Below are 7327 nucleotides of genomic sequence, written 5' to 3' on the forward strand. Positions count from 1 at the left end.
ACTCATTGCCATACATGTCGAGAGTCTTTGGGATATATTTGCAACTTAATCATGGAACAACTTCTCCAGACTATTCAAATTCCATGTACATTCCAAACCTTAGGATGCCCTGAACTTTTACAAGAAAGCAATCTACGATCGCATGAAGAAAATTCTTCCTTTAAATCCATTCCATGCCCATTTCATGAGGCAGCGTGTCCCTGCGAAGGACCTCGACCTCAAATCCATACTCACATAATTACTAAACATCCCCAAGTCATTACCGTAACCAGGGATAGTATATATTTTCGAGGAATCGATACCCACATTGAGAAAGGTACCTGGGCTGCCATCTTGGAACACCAATCCCAAAAATTTCTCATTACCGTTAATAAGCAACAATCTGCTCATCCCTTCTTTACCATAAGAGTAGTGTTTCTAGAAAAGTCCCTTCTCAATACTTCATTTTGTTATATTATTAAATTCAAGAGAGGAAACCACAGCCTTTGATGGATTTTGACAGTCCAAATAATGTACAGAGAAAATTCTATAACTTCCACTCCCTCCTTCAAAATACCGCAAAATCTCATTCAATTTTTTGGTCATCACCGCAACTTTAAATTTATTCTCAACATTTTCCCCCTTTCAGATGTCAGATGATAGGGAATGGCAAAAAGAGGAATGGTGAAAGTCAGCCTCACCTGTACCCAACAACACTCCTCCATCCACACAGCCAGTTCATAAAGAAGTGGATTCCAAGGCTCTAACCGCCCTCATCCAATTTGCAAGATCACAATAACAAAGACCGCAAACTCCAATGACCATTATATTACCCATTAATTACAATTGTCCTCCTCACCTTGAACAAGATCTCCAAGAAATAAATCAAAGTTCAACTTCACAAGGTCTATCTGAAATCCAGCCTCATGCCTCACGAATGCCCTTATTTACTTCCCCCTCTCAACCAACCCAATCCTCCTCACATCCACCATGCAACCATGCTCGCCGATCTCAATAACCTTTACAAACACATCCTAATCTGATCCTCGTGGATATTCAATTTATGTAATCATTATATAAATTCATATATAACACCATATAACCTTGTATAACCTTATTATATTGTAAATTCTAACTGTGAGATCCGAATGGCCCCTGGGTCTAAATAACAATTTAAATATAAAATTAAATTTATGAAATAAAATAATCTTTCCTTTTGGTGTGAAATTAACGGTTTTCTAATGTGGGAAAACTGATAAAAGAGCCACTTCCTTTAACGGAAGTTGAAGCATCCTCTGTTTTCCACTTATCTATCACAAATCTCACCACACTGAGAATTGTCGACCCCTCAATAATTCCCCTTTTCATCCGTTCACGTAAGTGAAGACAAATAAGCTGATCAATCATAAATCATGAGATATAGCAAAGATCTGCATGATTCAGGGAGTACATCAAAAGATCTCATAGGAAAAAGAGGTATCCCATATTTGCTCTCTAAGGCCAACGCCCTTAGTTAGGAGTACGAAAAGGATCGCGGAGAAGACCGACGTAGTCCATATATTGTCTCCATAAGGCCAAAGTCCTTAGTCGTATCCAATCGAGTCAAGTACAATAATGAGTTAATTTAGGAGTAAAAGAAGATATTATATATTGTGCCAAATCAAGACCTCTCCATGATTTGAAGTAGGATCCAAAATTCAAGAAGATCAAGATAAAGTAAATTGAGGTAGTTTGTTTATAAATGAATTTGTGAGCTCTCTCTCTCAAAGCATATAATATAATTAATCCATTGTTTCTTATTCTTTTAATTATACTTTTGAATAATTCCATTTGTGTAATTTTATTTATTTTTATTAAATCTTTATTTATTTGTTTAAAGAAATGTCTCATCATTGTCTGAATCACATGCATATTATCTCCTCACACGTGTTAATCCACATATCTAAATTTGATTAACTGGTGTCAAAGGAATCCTGACGTAGATCTAGACTTCACCATCCGGATCGGTTTAAATATTAATAGCCCTCCTAGAAAAAGATTAGAGATCGGATCTCTCAATCCGAAACTCCAAGAACTAGTTTTACGAACTAGAAGCCAATTAAGTGATACAAGGGTAATAAACTACTCTGTACCCCCAGCTAGAATCTCACATAACTAACCCATGTATTCAGATCCTTGTATTCAATTTTAATCTTTTTATCAATAAATAATTTTATTTACTCAACCCTTCTGCATCATTGTGATTTATATTCACTGCGTAACCACACCAAAAGAGAGAGTATATTATAAAATAATAATTCATGTGAAAAAAAAGAGAAAAATAAATCTATAAATACATAAAAGCAGTGTGTATCGTGAATGAAATATATTGTCAGAAATAATTAATTAGAATGATAACCATATCATAAATATAATCATATCAATGTCGGAAATAATTCGTGTTCATATTATTCACTCAAAGAGAGAGAGAGACTCTTAAATATTGTGTGTTCATAATATGGGTCCTTATACCGCACGTTTCTATATTCAATGGTTGACTCAATGGTGAGAAAACAACGTTTCTAAATAGACCATTGAATTGTCCGTTGAGATTAGTGACGTCAGTGCTGTTTCATCGTTAAGCTCAACAGACTCAATGACCTTAAACGCTGTTGAGTAGACAACGAACTAATATGGCGGCTTCCATGAAACAAGTAGACTTTTTGTATAAAAATTGTTGATTCACTCTTGCTGTGGACGATGTAATAGCGGACAGATTATTCAAAGGTAAATATATGATAAAACGTGATTGTACGATTATATTGTATAATTTGGTCAGTATTGAAATACTAAACTTTCTTTTTGAGAGACCAACTATCTCAATGAATTCTTTAAAAATTTGATTGGAGTGGATATTTGGGCATCATTAGGTTTGCCTAATGACTTAAATATTAAAGATATCAAACTTATTGAATATAGATCTAATATATAAAATGATACAGGTAAAAATTTTTTTTTTCGAATAATACTTACGTGAATTACTTTAGTTATTAATTTTTGTATTACATTAACAGGAAAGAAGGACCAAAATTATTCAACGAAGAAAAGAGGTAAGCATATGATTTAGCATCTGTCTTCCAGCAAATGAACATGTCATAAAATCAGAAATAATTTTAGTTTAGCTATTCTTGACATTTTTTTATTTCCAATTTTACAGATGTATGGACAGATGCCATTATTAAATTACTAATTTCAGAGAGACTGGCACTTGAGGAGCAATTTGGAAAGCCAGGAAATAAAAAAAAATTATGGATGAAAATACACAGTATAATGGAGTCAAAATTTAACTGCTGAAGACTGTGATATGAAATGGAGAAATTTGATAGCATCATACAGGAAAAACAAAGACAGGGCTAGAAAGAGTGGCAAAGGTTGCATCACCTGGCCATATTTTCAACTATTAGATAAAAAATATGGATATAAAACCAATATATCACCTCCAGCAGAAACACTATTATCTTCTCTTCCCAGCCCTATCTACTCCCAACCTTCACCTATTGACACGTCGAATTCTTCCGAAAACTCTACCTTTGCAACTACTTCTAGTCATAATTCGCCCTCATCCTCTCCAATCCCTCACCAAAGTGATAACTTCCATTCAAAAAAACCAAAACTGTCAAAAGAAGAACCTCCAGCGTGGTTTAAAAACTATGTGGAAGATAAGAAAAAGGAAGATAAAGAAAAAGAAAAAAAAGACATTGGAGGGAATTTCAAAAGATGGAAGAAGAGAAACTTAAAGTTATGAAGTAATTATTAGAAATATTGAAAAAATAACTGAAATGCTTTTATGTACATATTTTTATACAAAATAAATATATATATATATATTGTTTATAACTATAATTTTGGTTTATTCTTTAATTTGTGGATTATCTAGAAATAAACTTTAGATGCAAGTTTTAGGGATGTTTCAGCATATTCAATTTCTTAGTTATTATTACTGGTTCTTGGTATTATATGTATATTTTTAAGTTTGTGCATTAAATATAAGATGAAGTGTGTTTTACTAACATTGCAAAGGCTTATGGATAGTATCTTTTGATAAAACACTTTTTTCTGTAGGTTCAATAGATTTCAATAGTATAGAGATAAACATTTATTCTATATCAACTATGTTTAATACAATCTAAAAGATTCATATTGTAATGTTTGTAAATCACAATTCATAAGGAGTTACCAATTATGTATACTAATACATATTTTATTAATGTAGTGTTTATCTGTTTGACAAACTTAGGGCAAGTAGATAAAGATTACAATTTCATTACTTTTATTCTCATTATATAAGAGTAAGTTTTATTATATTACATTACAGAAATCTACATGTTAATTATATATAACAATTTTAATAAGAGAAATTTGTTTGTTAAATTACGTTAACAATTTGCCAGTAAAAATAATCTATTAGCAATGTGTTCTCTTTTTCTTACTCCATCAACTCTATTCACTTCTGTTCTTTGAGAAAAATTTACAGGGACAGCTATATTCCAAGATGATGCAGAAACATTATCAAACACATCTAAAAATTCATCATTCTCTAATATGCATAAATTATGCAGAATACACGCTGTTACAATAACTTGGGGGATTCGATCAACACTAAACATAAAAAAAATGGTTTAGTCTTCTAAATCGCCCAAATAATTGTCCAAATGCTTGTTCAATGACGACCCTACTCGAACTTAAAATTTGATTAAAAAGTTTCTTTTTCCTTGTCAAATGACCATTGTCTTTATATGGTATCATCATACTTGAAAAAAGTGGATAAGCTCCATCTCCAAGGAGATAGACCCCTTCTGGAATCATAGAGTTTTTTCCAGGGCTTCAAACAGTGGTGACTTGCTCCAAACTCTGCAATCGTGAGAAGATCCTGGCCACCCTGCAAACACATCTGTAAACAATAATTTAGAATCACATACTGCTTGAAGAATTACAGATGTATACTGCTTTCTATTAAAATATGCATTTTTTGATGCTTTTGGGGTTGATATCGATATATGAGCTACATTTATACATCCAATTACATCTGGAAAGCTTATATCTCGTAAGGTCTCAAAGTTCCTTATAGTGTTTTTAGCTTTTTCACCTTTAGCCCAAACAATAATTTTAGATCTTAACGAAGACATGATTTTAATAAAATATACAAATTCTCTATAGGCATGTCCTCTGCTTATTCCAAATCTGTCTGCGACGCCACAAAATGACTCCTGATTGCGTAACAACCATAGAGACATCAATACAACTGTTTGTAGTGATGTTTCTCTTAGTCCTGTTCGACCAGGACCAGTCCTTTGTTCAGGAAGCTGTTCCATTAACCTCTAAAATAAAATGTCATATTATAGTATAACACAATTATCTATTTTTAAACATTAATAAAAAGCTAAAAAAGCCGAATAAAGCAATTTTTCTGTAGATAGTTACTACAGCTAACAATTCTTAGCAGAGACTTACTTCGACAGTGCTTCTAGAAAGACGAAAATGCGACTTAAAGTCCATGTCGTTGTATCTGGGAACGATATTTTCGACACAGCCTTCTATTTTGGCTTTTTCGATTTTTCCACTGCAGCAGCATACAGAAATGGAATATCTTCATTATCTTTTTTAGATTTAAAAAACATCTCGTAACCCCCTCTACTCTCAGAAATACTATTTAATAAAACAGCCATAATCGCCACCTTCTCGTTAGTTAAGTCTGCCATCTTGAAAAGCGACCTCTCAACACTACTCTCAACGAAAGCGTTTCTTTTTTCTACAAAACGTGACGTCAGATCGTTCAACAAAGGGACTCAACAAAAAATTCACTGTTGAGTCAACCATCGAATATAGAAACGTATGGACAATTTTCTTAACCCTGATTTCATCGGATATCTCAAGAACCTCAAGGGAACCCTATGTCCTCTACCTACTCCATTGTAACTTCAACTCATTAAAATTGATCATGCTCACTCAGAACAAGCTCTATTTTAGAAAGGCCGGGGTGATGTGACGGACAAAGGGATGAAAATATTAGCTTGACCTTCGGTCATTTTACAATTTTGTCATTTGACTTCAATTTTTTTTTTCAAGAGCTATCATAAAAATTGTTTCCCATGGACTTGCTTCCTTGTTGAAGATGATCCATCTAGTCATTAATGTGTCACCCGGAACTTTCGATAAATTTCCATTATTGGACGCCAGGCCATTGGCAACAAACTCCTGACCTCATTGGAAAACCCCAGAAGGAAAATACCCAATAACTGTTGGGAATGTGGCTGTTACACGTGAAAAAGTTTATCTCCTGGTCCTCTGACAGGTATAGTGTGACATACGAGGGCATTATTTATTTGTTCTAGTTGACAATGACCCTCTAAGTTATTACTACTTCTGTAACATGTGTGTCCTTCTGTAACATGTGTGTGCGTCTGTAGTCTTCGTGGGGTAAAGATGTGTAGAAGTTTCGTCCATCTCTCGTATACATCCTTGCTGGCTCAATATATCTGACTTAACGAACAAATATTACTTACAAAAGGTTATGGGCCCAGAAATGTCTTCCCAGGACCAGATATGTCTTCCAAATAACCAAGGACAGTAATAGTTTTTTTGTTCGGTTTGGTACTGGATTTATCTGAGATTTGGTGGGATCCGATAGACAACGTGCGAGATAGAGAATCTACATGGAGATATGTTCACAAAAGAAGGTTTCGTCAACTTTCAAAAACTGGATGGTTCATCCAATTTATCATCATGGCAATTCAACGTGAAAATGCTGTTGATGAAGGAAGATCTGTGGGCAGCAATCAAGACGCCAGTAACAGATCGAGAACCTATGGCAAAGGAAAAAAGTTGTGATCGAAGGGCGTTAGGAACGATAGCCCTGACAGTTGGAGACCATGTTAAAGTCGATATCCAACACTGTACAAGTGCAAAGGAAGCATGGGATACAATAACAAATCTCTACGAAGATAAGAGTATTCTGAGAAAGCTGCAAAAAAAAAGGAAACTTTACTCCATGGATTTTAACACATGTTCAAATATGGCTGCTTATATTAACAAAATACAAACCCTCATTGACCAGTTGAGGAAAATCGGTTGTGTAATCGATGATCAGGAGCATGCCGAATTATTATTAATGCGTTTACCGGAGGAATATGATAGTTTAGTGACCAATCTAGCGATTGACGCAGACGTAAAATTAACCTCAGTTGCAGTTAAATCCAAACTGCTGCAACAGGCTGCCAGAAAACATGAATGCAGTAACACTAATGAGTCAAAAGTGTTTAGTGCAACAAGAAACCGTTTCGATAGAAGAGGCACTGGTATCAAACAAAAG

The 7327-nt window shown here is 34.1% G+C and overlaps 1 pseudogene; it reads right to left on the reverse strand.

Moving 5' to 3' along the window:
- Positions 1–3102: 3102 nt before the first annotated feature.
- Positions 3103–7021, reverse strand: LOC111614917 (annotated as a pseudogene).
- Positions 7022–7327: the final 306 nt, after the last annotated feature.

Source organism: Centruroides sculpturatus, unplaced genomic scaffold, assembly GCF_000671375.1.
Source record: "Centruroides sculpturatus isolate CEXI.00-Female unplaced genomic scaffold, Cexi_2.0 scaffold2214, whole genome shotgun sequence".
Taxonomy (NCBI): Eukaryota; Metazoa; Arthropoda; class Arachnida; order Scorpiones; family Buthidae; genus Centruroides; species Centruroides sculpturatus.